Below are 24071 nucleotides of genomic sequence, written 5' to 3'. Positions count from 1 at the left end.
CACAAATCTTTCTTTCTCTAAACCTATCCAAAACACAAAGCTAATACAATATGGGCTGAAACTCATTGCAATGATACCCAGATTATCTACAGCTCATTGAATTTCACTTACTTTCTTAGGCCTGGGAGAGACAGGCAAATCACCAATAATGCTACAACTGTCTGCAGTATATTCCTTTCTATTCTTTCTTTTGAACACACAAAAATGGTGCTGAATTGCTTGGGAGTGAACTATTTCCCCACTGTTCCCTGCGAGCCACTTTTCAGATAGTGATGCATGTTCTATTTACAGTGTATGCTGGCTTCCAAATTTTCAGAATAGAATACTTCTTGAAGGAACTTGACTATTCCTCTCTTACATTGATTTTAATAGGGCCTCAAAACAAATTGCAAAGTCAGCAAAATTCACCCTCAACCTGTAGATGGATAGATGATAGATAGATAGAGAGATACTCAAACACACACACACACACACACACACACACACACACACACACAGATTAGCATATATTTCTTCATGGTGTAGTAGATACAGGCCAAATGTCTACTGAGAGAAATGTTTGTGTTTCCACTACCCAGGTACAGAGACTACTGAAAAATTAAGAGACTATTAACAGGCATTTGACTTTGGGCAAGTTGCATAACCTCTCTGTGTCACTGTTTCCTCCCTTGCTAAATGGGAATAATAACAACAACAATAATAATAAATATTTCAAAGGATAATATGCAAATAATTTAATAAATATAAAGTTCTCAGAATAGTGTATTGCATTCTGTACTTTTATATAAAAATTTTCTATTAGATTACTCATTCACACACACAAATGCTCTCTTTTATTAATTTTGGCATTAATGTGTTTATTTCCTTCCTTTTAAAAAATGTTCCATTCAAAGTCACAGGGATAAAAGCACATAAATATAGTAAGTGATATTGTGATAATGTTGTATGGGGACAGATGGTTAGCTACACATATAATGAACATAGTATAATGTATAAAGTTGTAAATTACTTTGTACACCTCAAATTAATGTAACTTTGTGTGTCAACTATACTCATATAAAAAAATAAAATGAAATAAAATTAAAATGTTTCAATTGATGAAAGAATTGAAAATTTTTAACATTTGTAACTACAAATTCTAGGTCTGTGGAGATCACACATATTCAAATTATGGTGAGATTTGGTTTGATTTTTAAATCAAGATTCCATAAAAAAAAAAACCACACCTAATGAATGTTGACTACATTCAAGTAATCCACTCTGAAGGTCAAGCATGCACTTCTTTTTTAGGACATTTGAAGGCACTTTTAGGATTTTTTAAAATATTTTATTTATTTTTAAGAGAGAGAGAGAGAGAGAGAGAGAGAGAGAGAGAATGAGTGGGGGGGGGGAAGAGAGAGGGACACACAGAATCCAAAGCAGGCTCCAGGCTCTGCTGTCAGCACAGAGCCCAATGTGGGGCTTGAACTCATGGACCATGAGTTCATGACCTGAGCCAAAGTCAGACCGAGACACCCAGGCACCCCAAAAGAGTTTTTTAAGTCCTCTTTATAGCCACCATGGAGCTCAAACTCATAACTCTGGGATCAAGAGTCTTGTGCTCCCCCAACTGAGCCAACCAGGAGTCCAGCTAGGAGCACAATGTTATGCATACCTAGTAAAAATTTTTTTTCCTTACTTTATTGTATACTTTATTTTTAATGCATTTGCTATTTTAATCACCCACCAGAGACTCTATAGTTAACTCTGAATGATGTTTTTGCATGATCCTAAAACCAAACCTATCCACAAATAGTGCATATGTAACACAACCCAGAAAATTCATATAAATAAGATTAAATCCACTTCCCAAAGAAAGGGAAATTCCAAAAATATTTAACAAAGAGAGGTTACTAATGTGGATATTTAGGCTCAGAAATATATGCCCCCCAAATGCAGCAGCAACCTACTTATGAAATTGCTTTTGTGCAATCTCAAACCTCTGAAAATTCAACCCAACAAACCATTTATTTATTTATTTTTCTTGTTGTGCCAGGAGAAGTTTCTAAAGAGCAAACATGACAGTCTCTACTTTCAGTGTCCAAAGTTTAACAGAAGAGATACACATTAAATAAATAATTATCAAATACTTAAACACTAGTGTGATAACTGTAATTGTTATATATAACCTTAAGCTAGTTGTTTACATTATGTGATCCGCAGTTTTCATAGGTTTAAAATAGGTATCATAAAACATTTTACAAGGTGTGTTGGGATTAGATAGATATGTAAAATATTTGACATATATTAAGCACTCATTAAATAAGAGGTATTGAAAAAAGAAATACTAAAACAATTTATTTCTAAATGTATTTTTAAGTATTGGGGAGAATCATTCATCACTTAAATATTTTAATAGAAAAATATGCTTGTAATGTTTTCTTATAATTGTAAAGTTAGTATAGAATTATAATAACTTTAATTTTATAACAAAATCTAATATTCCATAGCTTACGTTATTCAAAGCACATCTGGATACATTTATTCTGCTGCTTACTGTGGGGCACAGACTGAAAATTTTCTATATAAGAAGCAGCCAGATAAAAACTAAAGCCTATAATATAGATCTTCTTCTTTGATGAGGCTTATTATAATATAAGAAATTTTTAATGATTTTCTATTTTGAGGAACTTAGTGTTACCTGGGCGATAAATACCAATTCTCTTTTGTTTGTTCTTTCTTAATCACTTGTTCATATATTGTAGACTTGATTATCATCTCCCCTGTCTGGATTCACAGTTTCTCCATTAATAAATATTGTCAATGGGGTCACAAGAATTGGTTCAAATATGATCTTACCAGTGATTTACATTACGCCCCTAGATCCCCTTTCTTTTTTTTTTTTTTTTTTTTTTAATCATGTAACTTTTTTTTTTTTTTTTTTTTTATGAAATTTATTGACAAATTGGTTTCCATACAACACCCAGTGCTCATCCCAAAAGGTGCCCTCCTCAATACCCATCACCCACCCTCTCCTCCCTCCCAACCCCATCAACCCTCAGTTTGTTCTCAGTTTTTAAGTCTCTTATGCTTTGGCTCTCTCCCATTCTAACCTCTTTTTTTTTTTTTCCTTCCCCTCCCCCATGGGTTCCTGTGAAGTTTCTCAGGATCCACATAAGAGTGAAACCATATGGTATCTGTCTTTCTCTGTATGGCTTATTTCACTTAGCATCACACTCTCCAGTTCCATCCACGTTGCTACAAAAGGCCATATTTCATTTTTTCTCATTGCCACGTAATATTCCATTGTGTATATAAACCACAATTTCTTTATCCATTCATCAGTTGATGGACATTTAGGCTCTTTCCATAATTTGGCTATTGTTGAGAGTGCTGCTATGAACATTGGGGTACAAGTGGCCCTATGCATCAGTGCTCCTGTATCCCTTGGATAAATTCCTAGCAGTGCTATTGCTGGGTCATAGGGTAGGTCTATTTTTAATTTTCTGAGGAACCTCCACACTGCTTTCCAGAGCGGCTGCACCAATTTGCATTCCCACCAACAGTGCAAGAGGGTTCCCGTTTCTCCACATCCTCTCCAGCATCTATAGTCTCCGGATTTGTTCATTTTGGCCACTCTGACTGGCGTGAGGTGATACCTGAGTGTGGTTTTGATTTGTATTTCCCTGATAAGGAGCGACGCTGAACATCTTTTCATGTGCCTATTGGCCATCCGGATGTCTTCTTTAGAGAAGTGTCTATTCATGTTTTCTGCCCATTTCTTCACTGGGTTATTTGTTTTTTGGGTGTGGAGTTTGGTGAGCTCTTTATAGATTTTGGATACTAGCCCTTTGTCCGATATGTCATTTGCGAATATCTTTTCCCATTCCGTTGGTTGCCTTTTAGTTTTGTTGGTTGTTTCCTTGGCTGTGCAGAAGCTTTTTATCTTCATAAGGTCCCAGTAATTCACTTTTGCTTTTAATTCCCTTGCCTTTGGGGATGTGTCCAGTAAGAGATTGCTACGGCTGAGGTCAGAGAGGTCTTTTCCTGCTTTCTCCTCTAAGGTTTTGATGGTTTCCTGTCTCCCATTTAGGTCCTTTATCCATTTTGAGTTTATTTTTGTGAATGGTGTGAGAAAGTGGTCTAGTTTCAACCTTCTGCATGTTGCTGTCCAGTTCTCCCAGCACCATTTGTTAAAGAGGCTGTCTTTTTTCCATTGGATGTTCTTTCCTGCTTTGTCAAAGATGAGTTGGCCATACGTTTGTGGGTCTAGTTCTGGGGTTTCTATTCTATTCCATTGGTCTATGTGTCTGTTTTGGTGCCAATACCATGCTGTCTTGATGATGACAGCTTTGTAGTAGAGGCTAAAGTCTGGGATTGTGATGCCTCCTGCTTTGGTCTTCTTCTTCAAAATTCCTTTGGCTATTCGGGGCCTTTTGTGGTTCCATATGAATTTTAGGATTGCTTGTTCTAGTTTCGAGAAGAATGCTGGTGCAATTTTGATTGGGATTGCATTGAATGTGTAGATAGCTTTGGGTAGTATTGACATTTTGACAATATTTATTTTTCCAATCCATGAGCAGGGAATGTCTTTCCATTTCTTTAAATCTTCTTCAATTTCCTTCATAAGCTTTCTATAGTTTTCAGCATACAGATCCTTTACATCTTTGGTTAGATTTATTCCTAGGTATTTTATGCTTCTTGGTGCAATTGTGAATGGGATCAGTTTCTTTATTTGTCTTTCTGTTGCTTCATTGTTAGTGTATAAGAATGCAACTGATTTCTGTACATTGATTTTGTATCCTGCAACTTTGCTGAATTCCTGTATCAGTTCTAGCAGACTTTTGGTGGAGTCTATCGGATTTTCCATGTATAATATCATGTCATCTGCAAAAAGCAAAAGCTTGACTTCATCTTTGCCAATTTTGATGCCTTTGATTTCCTTTTGTTGTCTGATTGCTGATGCTAGAACTTCCAGCACTATGTTAAACAGCAGCGGTGAGAGTGGGCATCCTTGTCGTGTTCCTGATCTCAGGGAAAAAGCTCTCAGTTTTTCCCCGTTGAGGATGATGTTAGCTGTGGGCTTTTCATAAATGGCTTTTATGATCTTTAAGTATGTTCCTTCTATCCCGACTTTCTCAAGGGTTTTTATTAAGAAAGGGTGCTGGATTTTGTCGAAGGCCTTTTCTGCATCGATTGACAGGATCATATGGTTCTTCTCTTTTTTTTTGTTAATGTGATGTATCACGTTGATTGATTTGCGAATGTTGAACCAGCCCTGCATCCCAGGAATGAATCCCACTTGATCATGGTGAATAATTCTTTTTATATGCCGTTGAATTCGATTTGCTAGTACCTTATTGAGAATTTTTGCATCCATATTCATCAGGGATATTGGCCTGTAGTTCTCTTTTTTTACTGGGTCTCTGTCTGGTTTAGGAATCAAAGTAATACTGGCTTCATAGAATGAGTCTGGCAGTTTTCCTTCCCTTTCTATTTCTTGGAATAGCTTGAGAAGGATAGGTATTATCTCTGCTTTAAACGTCTGGTAGAACTCCCCTGGGAAGCCATCTGGTCCTGGACTCTTATTTGTTGGGAGATTTTTGATAACCGATTCAATTTCTTCGCTGGTTATGGGTCTGTTCAAGCTTTCTATTTCCTCCTGATTGAGTTTTGGAAGAGTGTGGTTGTTCAGGAATTTGTCCATTTCTTCCAGGTTGTCCAGTTTGTTGGCATATAATTTTTCATAGTATTCCCTGATAATTGTTTGTATCTCTGAGGGATTGGTTGTAATAATTCCATTTTCATTCATGATTTTATCAGTTTGGGTCATCTTCCTTTTCCTTTTGAGAAGCCTGGCTAGAGGTTTGTCAATTTTGTTTATTTTTTCAAAAAACCAACTCTTGGTTTCGTTGATCTGCTCTACAGTTTTTTTAGTTTCTATATTGTTTATTTCTGCCCTGATCTTTATTATTTCTCTTCTTCTGCTGGGCTTAGGCTGCCTTTGCTGTTCTGCTTCTAGTTCCTTTAGGTGTGCTGTTAGATTTTGTATTTGGGATTTTTCTTGTTTCTTGAGATAGGCCTGGATTGCAATGTATTTTCCTCTCAGGACTGCCTTTGCTGCGTCCCAAAGCGTTTGGATTGTTGTATTTTCATTTTCATTTGTTTCCATATATTTTTTAATTTCTTCTCTAATTGCCTGGTTGACCCACTCATTCGTTAGTAGGGTGTTCTTTAACCTCCATGCTTTTGGAGGTTTTCCAGACTTTTTTCTGTGGTTGATTTCAAGCTTCATAGCATTGTGGTCTGAAAGTAAGCATGGTATAATTTCAATTCTTGTAAACTTATGAAGGGCTGTTTTGTGACCCAGTATATGATCTATCTTGGAGAATGTTCCATGTGCACTCGAGAAGAAAGTATATTCTGTTGCTTTGGGATGCAGAGTTCTAAATATATCTGTCAAGTCCATCTGATCCAATGTCTCATTCAGGGCCCTTGTTTCTTTATTGACCGTGTGTCTAGATGATCTATCCATTTCTGTAAGTGGTGTATTAAAGTCCCCTGCAATTACCACATTCTTATCAATAAGGTTGCTTATGTTTATGAGTAATTGTTTTATATATTTGGGGGCTCCGGTATTCGGTGCATAGACATTTATAATTGTTAGCTCTTCCTGATGGATAGACCCTGTAACTATTATATAATGTCCTTCTTCATCTCTTGTTACAGCCTTTAATTTAAAGTCTAGTTTGTCTGATATAAGTATGGCTACTCCAGCTTTCTTTTGGCTTCCAGTCGCATGATAAATAGTTCTCCATCCCCTCACTCTCAATCTAAAGGTGTCCTCAGGTCTAAAATGAGTCTCTTGTAGACAGCAAATAGATGGGTCTTGTTTTTTTATCCATTCTGATACCCTATGTCTTTTGGTTGGCGCATTTAATCCATTTACATTCAGTGTTATTATAGAAAGATACGGGTTTAGAGTCATTGTGATGTCTGTATGTTTTATGCTTATAGTGATATCTCTGGGGCTTTGTCTCACAGGGTCCCCCTTAGGATCTCTTGTAGGGCTGGTTTAGTGGTGACAAATTCCTTCAGTTTTTGCTTGTTTGGGAAGACCTTTATCTCTCCTTCTATTCTAAATGACAGACTTGCTGGATAAAGGATTCTCGGCTGCATATTTTTTCTGTCTAGCACCCTGAAAATCTCGTGCCAATTCTTTCTGGCCTGCCAAGTTTCAAAAGAGAGATCAGTCACGAGTCTTATAGGTCTCCCTTTATATGTGAGGGCACGTTTACCCCTTGCTGCTTTCAGAATTTTCTCTTTATCCTTGTATTTTGCCAGTTTCACTATGATATGTCGTGCAGAAGATCGATTCAAGTTACGTCTGAAGGGAGTTCTCTGTGCCTCTTGGATTTCAATGCCTTTTTCCTTCCCCAGTTCAGGGAAGTTCTCAGCTATTATTTCTTCAAGTACCCCTTCAGCACCTTTCCCTCTCTCTTCCTCCTCTGGGATACCAATTATGCGTATATTATTTCTTTTTAGTGTATCACTTAATTCTCTAATTTTCCCCTCATACTCCTGGATTTTTTTATCTCTCTTTTTCTCAGCTTCCTCTTTTTCCATAACTTTATCTTCTAGTTCACCTATTCTCTCCTCTGCCTCTTCAAGCCGAGCTGTGGTGGTTTCCATTTTGTTATGCATTTCGTTTAAAGCGTTTTTCAGCTCCTCGTGACTGTTCCTTAGTCCCTTGATCTCTGTAGCAAGAGATTCTCTGCTGTCCTGTATACTGTTTTCAAGCCCAGCGATTAATTTTATGACTATTATTCTAAATTCACTTTCTGTTATATTATTTAAATCCTTTTTGATCAGCTCATTAGCTGTTGTTATTTCCTGGAGATTCTTCTGAGGGGAGTTCTTCCGCTTGGTCATTTTGGATAGTCCCTGGAGTGGTGCGGACCTGCAGGGCACTTCCCCTGTGCTGTAGTGTATAACTGGAGTTGGTGGGCGGGGCCGCAGTCAGACCTGATGTCTGTCCCCAGCCCACCACTGGGGCCACGGTCAGACTGGTGTGTGCCTTCTCTTCCCCTCTCCTAGGGGCAGGATTCACTGTGGGGTGGTGTGGCTCGTCTGGGCTACTTGCACCGTGCCAGGCTTGTGATGCTGGGGATCTGGCGTATTAGCTGGGGTGGGTAGGCAAGGTGCTCGGGGGCAGGAGGGGCAGGCTTAGCTTGCTTCTCCTTAGGTGATCCACTTCAGGAGGGGCCCTGTGGCAGCGGGAGGGAGTCAGATCCGCTGCCGGAGGTTTGGCTCCGCCGAAGCGCAGAGTTGGGTGTTTGCGCGGAGCGAGCAAGTTCCCCGGCAGGAACAGGTTCTCTTTGGGATTTCGGCTGGGGGATGGGCGGGGGAGATGGCGCTGGCGAGTGCCTTTGTTCCCCACCAAACTGAGCTCTGTTGTCAGGGGGCTCAGCAGCTCTCCCTCCCTTTGTCCTCCAGCCTTCCCGCTTTCCGAGCAGAGCTGTTAACTTATGACCTCCCAGACGCTAAGTCGCGCTTGTTGTGGGAACACAGTCCGTCAGGCCCCTCCACTTTTGCAAGCCAGACTCGGTGGCTGTGCTTGGCCGGCGAGCCGCCCCTCCGCCCCGGCTCCCTCCCGCCAGTCCGTGGAGCGCGCACCGCCTCGCCGCCCTTCCTACCCTCTTCCGTGGGCCTCTCGTCTGCGTTTGGCTCTGGCGACTCCGTTCTGCTAATCCTCTGGCGGTTTTCTGGGTTATTTAGGCAGATGTAGATGGAATCTAAGTGATCAGCAGGACGTGCGGTGAGCCCAGCGTCCTCCTAAGCCGCCATCTTGCCGCCGACCTCCTAGATCCCCTTTCTGTGTCAGAATTTACATTAGAGGAAAATTTGAAGTAGTGAATTACTTGACCAGTTCTTTAATATAACATATTTAAAATATTTGAAATCATCCAAATTTCTTTCATTTCAGACATCCTGATGCTGGTGACCTGTCTCTTCCAAGTATTTCCTGGACATTGCTCACTCTGGACTTTATTTTTATTTCCTAATACTAGAACATATCATATCTAATCAACAGTCCAACAGTCTATTCCTTTTACTTCATGGTTAATTTCTCTGGAAATCAAATCCTCTCTCTTTAGGTGGCTACACTTTCCTTAAAGATCTTTTTTCGTTCTTCAGAAAGTACATTCCTGACCCAATTCCCTATTCTCTCTAATTTATATATCTGATAATAATATATGTGTGTGTATAAATGTATATATAATATACATTTCAAATGCATGTATATTGGGGCACCTGGGTGGCTCAGTCGGTTGGGTGTCCGACTTCAGCTCAGGTCATGGTCTCACAGCTCATGAGTTCAAGCCCCATGTCGGGCTCTGTGCTGACAGCTCAGAGCCTATAGCCTTCTTCAGATTCTCTCTCTCTCTCCCCCCTCCTACACTCATGCTTTGTCTCTTTGTCTCAAAAATAAATAAATGTTAAAAAAATTTAAAAAAATAAAATGCATGTATATTAAAGTCTACTAAACACTTAATATCTATATATACTATTAAAAAATGATATAGATATACACCCTTTATAAAGAATTCCCTAGGGACCCTCCTATAAATACATGCATATTCCCACATAATATACAGTTTATATTTTAAGTCGAACTATCCTAAATGCATCGTGCCAATTTGATAAATATGTATAAATTATATAAGTCTGGTGCTGGGAGGCGGGTAACACAATTCTTCCTATCTTGCAGGAAATCTCACTGGTAGCTATAGGCAACAAAGTAACTTTATAGAAGTTGCTTCCCTTAAGTGGTACAAAAAGTGGACACTGTAAAATGTTAGGGGTCTCTCTTAGATTCTAAAAGAGTACTTGAAAAGGCAAGAGTGATGGAAAATTTGAGATGAAAAATAGGAAAATCAAAAGAACATGTTCAAACCAAATGATCTAAGTGTATTTCTTGGGACTAACAGCTCTAAGTCATGTGGTAGCTGAGCTTTTTAGTACACCAGTGGGAGTATGAACGAAGGCAGTAATTTTCATTTAAAATGCCAAGAATATATAGTGCTAATACCAATTATCACAGCAGTGGTCATGGAAACTTTTCACTTCAAAATTATAGCTCTGCACAGTGTAAAATGTGTGAGTATAACTTTCTGTTTTCACTCCCTCACACCCCCTCACTCTTTAACCATTTTTAATCTGTTTCCAGCCACTCCTTTTTGAGAAATGGCCTGAGTATTACTAATGGTCCCAAGATGGACAAATGTAGTCATGTCTTTAGTAAGTCAACTGAAAAATTTGTATTGAGTGCATCATTCTATGGTCTCATGGATCTGAATACAGGGTTGAAGAGGCAACAACTCTTGTTCTAAAAGAAACCCCTGTCCAATGAGGAGCATAAAAGCATGTAAATATTTATGATTCAAATCACTTTTTTTTCAATGTTTTTTTATTTATTTTGAGAGAGAGGGGAAGAGAGAGAGACTGAGTGGAAAAGGGCCAGAGAGAGGGAGATAGAGAATCTCAAGTGGCCTCTACACTGAAAGCATGAGACTCACAATGCATGAGATCATGACCTGAGCCAAAATCAAGATTTGGACGCTTAACCTACTGAGCCCCCCAGACACCCCAGTGTGTTGTGTTTTGATGTCAGTATAAAGTCCTATCAGACTCTAGAGGTAAGATCAAGGACTCAAAAAATAATCTGAAAGATTTCATTGAAAGTTTTAAATTTAAATTACAGTTTTGTAGAATATACAGTTTCTAGAAAATTAGCAGTAGGAGTCACCTCAGGAACTTCCAGTGAGGAAAAAAAAGTTATACAAAGGTTTTCTGCATCTAAAAACATTCTGTCTCTCCAAAGCTATCACATCTATATGTCAGAGAGCATTATATTTCCAAGTTATAGATCTGAGAGTTCTAGAATGGAACTTATTACAATGGAGAGAAGACATAAAATACCCATCAGAAATGGGAGGAGTAATATCATCACAGATTATATAGATATAAAAAGATACTAAAGAAATATTTTTAACAACTTTATGCAAATTAATCTGACAGATTATCTGAAATGGACACATTCCTTAAAAAGCAAACTACCAAAGATCACTGTATTAGAGTTCTCCAGAGAAATAGAACCAGCATTTATATGGAGAGAGAAGTATTGTGAGGAATTGTTTCACATGATGATGGAGGCTGGCAGATGTTAACATTATAGGGATAGTCACCAAGCTCACCCATCCAATGTCTAGCAGGCTCAAGACCATTGGAGCCAATGTTTCAACTCGAGTCTGAAGGCAGGAAAAGGCCAATGCCCCAGTTTGAACCATTTAGCAAGCAGAATAATTCTTGTTTACTAAGATGAAGGCCAGCCATTTTACTATATTCAGGCCTTCAACTTATTGGACAAGGCTCATCTACATTAGTAAGAGCTATCTTCTTTACTCAATCTACCGATTTAATTGTAAATATCATCCCCAATATCCTTACAGAAACACCCAGAATAATGTTTGATTAGATACCTGGGCATCCTATGGTCCAGTCAGGTTGACACATAAACTTACTATCATACTCACTCAGGAAAAAATAAAAAAAAACCTGAACAACTCAATATCTGCTACAAAATTGAATTTTAGTCACAAATATTCCTGCCAAGAATCTTCCATTCCTGTGGATTCCTGGTAAATTCTACTAAACACATAGGAATAAATTGTACCAAGTTTATACAAATTCTTCTAGAAAATTAAAGGGGCAGAAATATTTACCAACTCATTCTAAAAAGATTGGCATTATTCTGATACCAAAATAAGCGTAGATATAATAAATTAAAATAGAGACCAATACCAAATATCAATGCAAATTTTAACACACTTTTAGAAAATCATGTATAACAATACGTAAAATGGATAATTCATCAATTCCAGGTAGATTTTATCCCAGAAATGCAAGTTTAGTTTAACATTTGAAAATTAATCGATATAATTTGCCATGTTATCAGGCAAAAAAGAAAAATCATCCGGTCGTCTCACATATGCAGAAAAATCACTTGAGCTGAGCCAACATTTCCTAATCAAAATCTTTAGTAAGATGAAACACCTGGGTGGCTCAGTAAGTCGAGCATCTGACTTCAGCTCAGGTCATGATCTCATGGTTCATAAGTTCTAGCCCCACATCAGGCTCTGCACTGACAGCATGGAGCCTGCTTGGGATTCTCTCTCTCTCCCTCTCTCTCTCTCTGCCCCTTTCCCACTCGGGCTCTCTCTCTCTCAAAATAAATAAATAAATAAACTTTAAAAAATCCTTAATAAGCTAGAAATGAAAGAAAACTTTTCAACCTTGTAAATATATCTTTCAAAAACCATTAGCTTACAATATATTTAATGATGAGTGATTGAATGCTTTCCTCCTAATATCAAGAATAAGGTAAAGATGACTGCTCTTGCCATCTTTAACATCACACAGGAGGGTCTAGGTTGTATATTAAGAAAAAGAAATATGGGCATCCAGGTTGAAAAAGAAGGAATAAAAACTTTTTTTTATTCATAGACAAAATTATCAACTATTTAAAATATTCTATATAATTGACAAAAGTGTTAGTATAACTAATAAGTGAGTTTATCACAGTGGTAGGATAGAAAAATCAATATCCCCAAATTATATTTTTACATAGTAACAAAGAAAGAGCCAGAAATTGACATTTTAAAAATAGAGTTTATAATAGTATAAAAATATGATTTCTAGAGGTAAATCTGACAAAATATGTACAAGACCTATACCTGAAAATTAAAGATTTTGATGGAAGTTATAAATGATCTAAAGTAAATGGTTGTGCATGATAAATTTCATCCACATTGATTGCAAAAATAAATATCATTAAAATAATAATACCTCCAAAATCAATCTATGAATTAAATGGAACCACTAGTTTATAAATTGGCAAACTGACTCTAACATTGATATAAAAATATAAAGGAACCAGAAAAGCTGAACCATCTTTGCAAAGAAGAATAAGGATGGAGGACTTAAGATTATAATAAATCTATAGTAATCATGAGAAAATTTTTGCTGGTGATAGATATGTTGTTTGTCTTAAAGATGGAGATTGTTTCGTGGCTATTTATATATCTGCACACTTGAATACGTGTGATTCATTATATATCAATCATACCTCGGTAAAGCTTCAAAAAAATTATGATAATGTGAATACATTTTTGGGCATTCTCCCGGGCTTTGGAAAAGTTCTATTAAAATGAGGACCCCTGATATTTTACTTGCTCAGATTTACTATAAACCTATAATGATTAGAATCTGCATCTTGACTTATACTGGCCAATGTTTTGCTCCATAAATGAGATAAGGGCTTGAGCATGAAGTTCTATGAGGAGAGGTACTTTTTAATGCTTACGTCTGCTCTACAGTGTTTATGACTGTGGGCCAAAGAGATATTTAGACTATTAAATGAATGAAATAAGTCATCTATCATAATGATCAGAAAGTGCCTGGCCATCAGAAATTCATCTATTTATCACCAAATAGTTAAACTCTTCTAAAAGAATAAGTGTAACGAAATGATTTGCCACCTCATAAATATTGGAAAACCTAGAGATCCATTTCTATTTAGAGTGAACCAATGAATTCTTTTGAGAATTAGCTTTCAAAAGAAGGGACAGCATGACTACAGTTTGCCAGAATTATTGTTTATCTTTTTTTCCCTTTTATTACCACCCAGTAAAACTAAGAGGTCACAAAACCAAATTTCATTATGTCTAAAAAAAAACCAAAACTGTGAGATAGATAATCTCAGCCACAGGTAACAGTGAAGAACATTAGGGCTTAGCAATATAAATAACTTGCTTGGGTCCTAGAGAGTAAAGTGGCAAAGCTAACACTTGAATTAAGAAGTCACTTGTTCCAAAGCTATGACCATCCCTTCTATTGTGGATGGAAATTATGAACAGCATATCTAGGAATATTTTTTTTCAATCTTATGATGAATTACTTCTACATTTAGGCTGCTAACAACAACTTATACATGGTGCTCTCTCTGACTTTGCTGTATTTTCCTTTTAAGGGCTTTTACTCATTAGGCAAGTACTTTTTTTTTTATTTTAATTATGCCTCAGGTAGTCACTTATGACCACTTTCTTTATACATTGTAGACTTTGAACTGTCTCTTGGGCTGGGATCAATACAACATTTTGTGTTGAGAAGGAACATGGAAGAAATAAAGAAAGCATAAATTGAGCAGGGAGGAATGAGGCCAGCTGAAGGCAGCATCTAGAGAAATTAAGTGACTTAGGAATTCAGGAAGTATAAAAGAAAAACAGATGTAATGGAAAGAGGGCCCAAGAAGATTAGGCACATTCATTAAGTTTTGAAAAAAAGTCATCATCAAAGGTAGCAAATGCGGTTTACTGATGTGAGAGCTAGCAGTGGTAAAATATGAACTTAATTTTTGTTTCCTCGAAACTACTAAGAAAAACAGAAGAAAGAGTGAAGTGGGGGGGGGGGGGAAAGAGTGTTTATCTCAGTAGTAAGTGAAAGCGTGCTTGAAATAGAGATCACACCAGCATCAGTGATTAGAGAAACTGATGGTCTCTCCAAGGGAGACTTGGTAAGACCAAGGAGTACCAGCAGACTGGGCAGAGAGGGGCTGCAGCGTGCTTTTGTGTGCACTGTCTAGAGACTCCATGCTCACAGGACTTACATTCCTGGAGGAGGGGGCCTCAGTAGTCATCTAGTCAAGGATTCCTACATACAGATGGAAGAGCTAACATCGGGGGACCTAGCCAAGTCAACAAGCTCATACATTCCCTTTGTCCTGCCGTCATACCCCCCCCTCCTTATTGATAACCAGAGTTAGCTTGCACTTGGTTTCCCTTTCACGTGCATGCATATGTGTGTGTGCATCCTTCTGAGGAAAGAGTAGAGGGAGCATGTCACCTATAGAAAATCCATCTGTAACATATTTCCAGATGACTGAGAAACCCCTAAGAGGAGGATGTTGGGATCAGCTAGCTAGTGACTAATAGAAGGAAAATTTTTCTCCATGTAATGCCTCAAATGACATCCCCCTATTTCTATTTTATTAATCTTAATTTCAAGTGAATAATATCGTGTGCCACTAAAATGCCTTCTAAGAAGTATCCTGAATAAAAAATATAAAAACAAAAACAAAAACATAGACTATCCTGGGAATCAGAGATTTCATTGTCGGTTTTACCACACATATGCTGTGTGGCATTAGGTTTTTGTGTACTGTCTGTGCTGTGAGATTTATTCAGAATAAAGAAACATGATCTCTATTAGTTCCTCTCACACTGGCATTCTGTAATGTGTCATAAAATGATAAATAACAACTTTCCATAGACTTACAGCAACCTGGAAGTTCCTTTTCTCACTGCCCACCACTCACAGAACTATCCCCAAGTTCTGTTATTCCATCCACACTCTACCCAACCACCTTCAAGCAGAAAAAATTGGAACAGACTATATTCTCCATGATGACCAGGGTGGACTCGTTGTGAAACTTGCGATACATGTTAGTCTTTGCTTATTTATTGAATGACTATAAAGGTCATTGAGGATGCAGTTTATAATTGTCTACATAGCCAAATAAAAACACAATCTTCACACTGTACTTAAAGACCTTTAAAAATTGTATTTCTTTTTTTTTATTTTTTACATGTTTATTATTTTTTTTAATTTTTTTTCAACGTTTATTTATTTTTTTGGGGACAGAGAGAGACAGAGCATGAAGGGGGGAGGGGCAGAGAGAGAGGGAGACACAGAATCGGAAACAGGCTCCAGGCTCTGAGCCATCAGCCCAGAGCCCGACGCGGGGCTCGAACTCACAGACCGCGAGATCGTGACCTGGCTGAAGTCGGACGCTTAACCGACTGCGCCACCCAGGCGCCCCAATGTTTATTTATTTTTGAGAGGGAGAGAAAGAGACAGAGAACAAACGGGGGATGGGCAGAGACAAAGAGGGAGACAAAGAATCTGAAATAGGCTCCAGGCTCTGAGCTGTCAGCACACAGCCCAGTGCGAGACTTGAACTCAGAAATGGTGAGATCATGATCTGAGCCAAAGTTGTACACTTAACCAACTGAGACACCCAGGAGCCCCTAAAAATTGTGTTTCTACTTATTGTGAAACTAAAGATAAGTCTTCATCATCACCATTGGCAACATTTTCTTAAAAAACAAGAACATATATTTAGTCATATGGAATAATAGACAAAAACATACAAAGTCATAAATAAAAACAATTTTTGACCAGAGACTGCTAATAGTAGTTTTATTCCTCCACCCCCCCAAAAAAAAGATATTTAGTCTAATCTATTTTTACAACACACCTGAGTGTCCCATACTTTGGCTGTTAAGATGAAGTTTGAATATTGTATCCCTGCCTGTTTCTTAATATTATGAATTTGGCAAACACTCTGTGAGATCTAAAATACATAGGCATCATACAAGGCACTAGTTATAGAAGGCTGAATGAGGTAGGTTTTTTTACTTAAAGTTCAATCTATAGCAAAAGAGGCAGAACTCTAAATACAAATTTACTGGATACAAATTAAGTTCAAAATAAAGTTTGTATAAGGTGTTACTGAGAACAGAGAATAAGTGGCAGCTAATTCTGCTCAAGAGACATGAACAATTTCACAAAGAAACTGGTTTTGTTGAATAAGAGATTTCCCCCACTCTTTAAGAGGATGTTTCCTTAGAGGGAAGGCAGGGGAGTTTTCCAGATTGAACAACACCAGACCAGAGAGTTGGATATGGAGAGTGAATTTAGAGACTAGATAATAAAGTGATGTTGGAACATAAAGCTATCCTTATCCTAAAGAAGTGTCATGGAGAAGCTAATGAATTGGATAGAGACAATGTAGTAAGAGGACTTATATATCAATAAAAAAAAATGGATATGCTGACCCATGCTAATTTTAAGACAATATTCTTTATAGACATTTTCCCCAATGTCTGACTCCCCCACCTCTTTTTTCATAAAATAATACAATTTCTTTGAAAGACCTAATTCCCTTCTATATCCAGTCAGTATTGTTTTACTAGAGATGAGTCTAGTAATTAGAATGTAACCAAGGCCTGATAGGTTGTATACAGTGTTTTTCTCCTGACAATGATAGTGATTTAAGAATGGATATGATTCATGTTAGTCCCCTAAGAATATAGCTCAGAAACATTGCTGTAATGGTTAAAAGAAGAAGGACTAAAGCCAGAGCCTAATTTAAAGGCAGAAATTATCCTGAATTTTTTGGTTTGTGAAGCATTAAAAAAAGAAAAGGCCCATTTTGCTGTAGCTAATTTGAATTGAGATCCTTTCATTTGCAACCAAAATAGAGGAAAGAGTGAGGATTTAATATGGTAATATTTTATAATGTTAAATACAATTGTATATTTAAATATGGATGACTGACCTTCAGATGCCAGTTTATGGCAGATTGCAGAGAGTATGAAGCTGAAAAGATCAGGCTAAAATCTACTGTGATGGAACTCCTTGAGATCCTCTCTCTCCTCCTCTCTCTGCCCTTTCCCTGCTCATGCTCTCTCTCTCTCTCTCTCTCAAAAGAAACTTTAAAAAAGAAAGAAAGAAGGAAAATGGAGATTACCCTTGGTGAACCTGGTATAATAAGATGAAAACCTTTAAATAAAAAATGGGCCTTTGCTTGTAAGGGAGAGACTCTTTTACTGCCTCTGAAGAAGGAAGCTACCATGTTGTGAGACAGCGATATGACTGTATATATTGCACACTTTCTCCATGCCCGGCTCTGGGTTTGGACCTGGCAATTCAAGGTGGAATGAAATAAATGAGGTTTCTAGCCTCCATTTCTAGGATCACTTCATTAATCTAGGCCCTTATCATTATTTTCCTAAGATAAGTACTATGTGATTTTGTTACTATTTGTTACGCCATTCTTCATCTTTAAAAAAAATGTATTTTTGAGACAGAGAGAGAGAGAGAGAGAGAGAGAGAGAGAGAGCACGAGCTAGCGAGAGGGGGAGGGGCAGAGAAAGTAAGAGAGGGAGGCAGGATCTGAAGTGGGCTCTGTGCTGACAGCAGAGAGCCTGATCTGGAGCTTGCACCATGAACTGTGAGATCATGACCTGAGCTGAAGTCGGAGGCTTAACCGACTGAGCCACCCAGGTGCCCTGCCATTCTTCATCTTTTAGTGCATACTGTAATTAATAAAGAAAAAATTAAACTTTCTACTCAAACTTGAGTGCCTCCAGATCAATACTTAATGCTTTCTTCCTCCTGGTATATCTCAGTTCCTCAGAAATGCGTGGCACTGTGTAGATGTCAGTAAATATTTGTTTAAAAAATGAAATGAGAAACTTGAAGTTCTCATATTCATAATAAACACTTTTAATAGAAATATAGTTGTGTGTGTGTGTGTGCATGTGTGTGCGTGTGTGTTTCACATTTCTGTGTTCAGGCTTTAGTTTCATAATGCATCCACAATTCAAACCCTTCTCACCACTGAAGCAGTTGCTGTCCCCACTACGTTAATATTCTCCCAGCACTTCCCTCTACATGATAAAGCCTGCTTATTTTGAAAACCACGAATCTCCACCTGAGGGCTTTGACTTGCAATAGAACATTCTTGACCACAAGAGGGCAAATCAGAAATGTCCCTTTAAGTAGTCCTCAGCCCCTGATTAGCAGAAATTTGATGGAAATCTCCCCCAGCTTCCTGACCCCTTGACTGGAATAACTCTCAAGTATGCTCTATCCTTTCTCTCAGAGGTTTCCAGAGGAATTGGGCACTAGATGCCTGCAGGCAAAGTAACTTGTTAGATGATGTATTCTCTGTTGACTTTCTTTCTTTCTTGACTATTCCAGTCCCCTGCTTTCTTTCCTGTCCACCTGCCCTGAAATACTTGCCTCAAAATCTGCATCTGGGAAACACACATAAAGGCTACATCTTCACTGCTACACTTGTCCACACCACCATTATCTCTGGTCTGGATTTTTAAGGTAATTTGTAGAATTTTTGTCTTGTTTTCATCTTTGCAGTTCCTGCAAAATATTCTCACTTCACCAGCTAGAATGTTTCCTACAAACTTTTCAAATTGTGTCACTTCTCTGACCAAAATCTTTGTTAACACCCCCCCCCCCCCCATTTATTAGGGTGCCTGGTGTCTCAGTCGGTTAAGCGACCAACTTCTTCTCAGGTCATGATCTCACAGTTCATGGGTTCAAGCCCCGCTTCGGGCTCTGTGCTGATAGCTCAGAGCCTGGAGCCTGCTTCCAACTATGTTTCACCCTCACTCTCTGCCCCACTCACGCTCTGTGTCTCTCTCTGTCTCTCAAAAAATGAATAAATATTAAAAAAAATTTTAAAAACCTCATTTCTTGATATTAAAGGACTTGGAAGGCTCTGCATGATCTGACTCCAGGCTTCTCTGACCTCTCCTTCTCCTCCTCCTCTCTCTTTTGCTCACTCTGCTCTAGTCACACTGCCTTCCTTACTGCTCTTCAACACAGTAGGCCCAATATTCTCCCAATTCCATCAGCCAGGGATTTTGTGCATTCTGTTACTATGGTCTGGAATGTTTTCCCCATTGACAGCTGAATGATGCTTCCCCTTGTGTTTCAGGTGTTAATGCAAATGCTATTCACTCTGAGGATATCCCCCATAATAATGAAACTTTTCTCCATTATAGTTATCACCTTCCAGCCTCCTTCAAAATATATACCTCCGCCTCAGAATTCTAATTCCAGACTTATATACACACCTGCTCTAATACTCCACTGGGGATCTAGACATTTCAGCTCAACATGTCCCAAGCTGAACTTCCAAACCTGATTCACACATTCAGTTGATGGCAACAATATACTTACATTTTCTCAATTGCTCAGGTCAAAAGTCTCGAAGTCAACTTAACTTCCTTATTTTATTAAAACTCAGGTCCAGTAGATCAAAAATTCTATTGGCTCATTACTTAAAATGCATTCATAAATCCACCACTTATCAGCATGTCAAATGTTACCACCAGCTCAAGCCTCCATCATCTCTCATCTGGATTATCTGATGACCTCTCTTTGATTTCATTGCTTCTATTGTCAAAATAGAGCAGCCAGAGTGATGAGTTTATGACATGTCAACTATTTTACTCATTGCTCAGAAACCTCAGGGTTTGCTAGTTTTAGTCAGATTACAAACCAAAGCTCTTGCAATGGCCCACAGGACCCCACTATCCTTCTTAATATCTTAACAGTTTTGCTCTTAGCAGCTTAGCTGTTCCCACTCCTTAAAGTACTCTACCATAAGATATTTGGCAAAAATCCTTTACCTTCTTCAAACAATATCTATCTGACTACCCTATTTATTGCTGCAAATTACTCAGCAATGCCTACTCCCTCAGGTCCCCCTTGCCATGTTATTTGTTTGCTTATTTTTATATGACTTATCACCTTTTAGCCCTGACTATAATTTTATTTTTGAATTTTTAATTTTTTGTTGCTTTTGTAAAATTTTCAAGTATCTACCTCCTCTCAAGAAAATGTAAGATCTCAATAAAATGTAAAAAATAAAATATAAAATGAAATTCAGAACTTTTGTTTATTTTCCTCTTCAAGGTATCCCAAGTATCTAGAACAGAGATGTGAGTAGTACACAAAAATAGTCACCAAGATATACTGAATAATTAAACTATGTTTTGTGTTCACATTGTTCAGGGTGTGTCATATTATGTAATATGCATCGTGTAGTCTATGTGAATGGTATTGTTGGTAAGATTACATGCACAGTCTCTGAAACCCAAAAAACTAGACAAAGATAAAGATTACTGTCTATTTAGTTCCCTGCCATATCTTCAATTCCTACAACAATATCTGACATAGAGTAGGCATTCACTTAATTACTATTTAATAAATTAATGAATGATGAAATCATCCATTATAAAATATTAGAAGGTTGCAACTCAACTGAGGTTGATAGCTTAGACATTTTAAATGTAGGGCTCCTTGACATTAGTACAGTGAATGAAACATTTATCTATATGCTGTCAAATAATAGATAAAATCAATGTTTATGATTTAGTTGGAAGAGTAAAAATCAAGAATAGCAAGCTATAAATTTTATTTCTTCACATTCACATTCTTTCACACTACACTCCATCATATTTAATAGCCACAGGAAAAAGGAAAGGGAAGAGAAAATCAAAGATACAAAATATATTTTGCTACACACAGGTAGGGAATTGGTATAAGAGATTCCATGAGCCAGATCTGCAATAAACAGGGTGAAATTGATATTCATTACATTCTGGATCTCTGATAGAGTCTAGTATATACCAAAGAAGCCTCTGAATGAGGTACATAGGCATTTTGATATCTTATGTCAACAATAAGAAATACATAAACAAATTTAGAAATGACAAAAGAACATTTCTGGAAAAAAGAGAAAAAGGATGCAGTATATAACATTCACATTCTCTTACTCTCTCTCTCTCTCTCTCTCTCTCTCTCTCTCTCTCTCTCTGACACACACACACACACACACACACACACACACACACACACGCACGCACATCTTGCTCCAAACTCTTAGATTGGAATTTCTGTACTCTGAAGTAAGATGATTATAGTGGGGGTAGTTAGGAGACTTTCAGTTTCTATTCTTGCTTATTCATGATCATATTTCACTCTGCAGTGAAAAATAACAGGGACTGTAGGTCTGCAATTTTAATCATCAATATGATGCTGGAAAAGATCTTTGGCTACTAGATTTCTACTTTTGTGCCACTGATTGCCTAAGACAGATGCTTGTCCACATTTAATTTATCCTAAAGATTCTACTGTGTTAAAATTGTACAAATTTTCAAAGCTCAGTCATCATGTATGAAGATAGCTGTTTTTTGGACTGTAATGGGGTTTGTGAAATTTCTATGGTAATTGATACTTTGCTCACTTTTCACCTAGTCACTAAGCATCACCCTTACAGGGAAATTTCTAATATTCCCAAAGTAATGGAAGGAACAAAACTTACTTAGAGCCGTAGGGAAAAAAAAGCAGACAATGATTCTGTGCTAGTTGAATTTACTTATTAGTTGTGGAAGACAGGCAGTAAATGGAAAATGGGTAAGTACATTGTATAGTAGAAGGTGATAGGTGCTACTGAATAATAAAGAAATAAGAGGAGCACCTGGGTGCCTCAGTTGGTTAAGTGTCTGATTTGGCTCAGGTCTCATGGTTCATGAGTTTGAGCCCCACATCAGGCTCTGCACTGGCAGCACAGAGCCTGCTTTGGATTCTCTGTCTCTCTTTCTCTCTGCTCCTACCTCACTCACATTCTGTTTCTCTCAAAAATAAATAAATAAACATTTAGAAAAAGAGAGAAAAGCTAAGAGACATGTATTGTAGGTGGTAGAAATTATGCAGGTTTAAATTGGGTAGTTACATCAGGTTCTCAGGAAACTGGCCCAGAGGTCAAAGTAAGGGTACAAATGACTTATTACAAGTGTTATCAAAAGAAAATGTTGGGGCAAACAGGATAATGATGAAAAAGAAAGCAAAGATTCAATTTCAAGTGAATTACTGGCCCTAGCCTGATACTGCACAGGATCTCTGGACTCTAAATCAGTTTCTGTCTCAACAAGAGATGAGAAGGCTGGGCTATTATACTTCCACATCATGCTGAGGGCTACCCTGGTGGGACTGAGATGGAATGTAAGCTCCCAGGCACTTCTGGGTCTCTGGAAATGGCAAAGCAGCTCCAGTGGCACGAGAACAAGCAGCTCCAGTGGCACGAGAACAATCTTTCATAGAGTGTCGTGGTTGCAAGTGTTAGATGGAAAGCTAGGAAAATGGTAAAAGGAAATGGAAAAATGAACATTAGGGGATTGGTATAATGGTGTCTGCTACAAGAGTCATGGGAGGTTTCTTTGACAATGTAGATTTGCACAAAGACTTGAGAGCTGATGAGTGTAGCCAAGCAGAATCAAAGAGGAGAACATTTCAACAAGTAAGGAGCGCTAAAGCAAAGGCCTATCATAATTTAAGTAAGTCCACAAATTCTTTGGCACTTCCTTCAAACATTGGATCTAAATTCCCTTCCTTTTTAATGTGGCCCAGACTTTGTAGTTTGCTTTCAATGCATCCAATAAAACAAAAGTGATATTATGTGGTATCTGAAACTAGGTAATAAAACACATGGAAGCTCTGTCTTGGTCTCCTCTTGGGTCAGTCACTCAGTGAAGCCAATTGTCATATTGTGAGGACACACCAAACAGCCATAGGAAGAAGGCCCCTGGTGAAGAACTTAGGCCTTCTGCCTGTAGCCATGTGAATGCACCATTGTGAAGTGGATCTTCAAGGCCTAGTCAGTCTTTCAGATGACTACATCTCTGGCCAATATCTTGACTGTAAGATCATGGGAAACCCTGACTAGAGCCACCTGTTTAAGCCACTCATAAATTCCTGACTCACAAAATCTGAGGTTATGTAAATGTGTTATTTTAAGTCACAGAGTTTTGGGGTAATTTGTTGTGCAGCAATAGATAATTCAGACCCTAAGTATAAGACATATCTAGCAGGTTCGAGAAACATCAGACAGGTAGCTTGACGTATTAAAGACTAATTTAGTAACAGGAAGACAGATTGTTATAATGCCAGATTGTTCTCAATAAGCTATATGGTTTATAGATTTTTAAACAATCAATTGCATATTCAAAGTCAATTTTTCTATATAAAGTAGCATAGTTACAGGTTCTGGGAGACCTGGATATATTTGGGGAACCATTATTCAGCCTACCATGGTTGTTAACACTCATTTGCGCAAGACAGGACTTGCAAAATTAAGGTCTGTGAAAGCTATTTTCTGCAAAGGCAAATAAGGCGATTGAGTTTCTTTTGCTATCTTTTTTTTTTCTATGAAGCCTCTTGAAAACATATGGTACCAAGGTTCACTAGGATCTGATTAGAATAAACAGGCCTCAGCAAGCATGTCTCTAATTTCCTTTGGGAAAGAATAGCAAAAACCCCAATAGTGAGGGCTGAATGCTTGAGCTTTTTGAGTTTTGTTTTTATTTTTTACTTTGCCT

At 37.9% G+C, this 24071-nt stretch overlaps 1 pseudogene; it reads right to left on the bottom strand.

The window, feature by feature from the left end:
- Nucleotides 1-22794, bottom strand: part of LOC125146520 (40S ribosomal protein SA-like) — an 85317-nt pseudogene extending 62523 nt beyond the window's left edge.
- Nucleotides 22795-24071: the final 1277 nt, after the last annotated feature.

Source organism: Prionailurus viverrinus, chromosome D1, assembly GCF_022837055.1.
Source record: "Prionailurus viverrinus isolate Anna chromosome D1, UM_Priviv_1.0, whole genome shotgun sequence".
NCBI classification, from domain to species: Eukaryota; Metazoa; Chordata; class Mammalia; order Carnivora; family Felidae; genus Prionailurus; species Prionailurus viverrinus.
The sequence above is the reverse complement of the archived record's forward strand: the minus strand, read 5'-3'. Positions and strand labels throughout refer to the sequence as shown.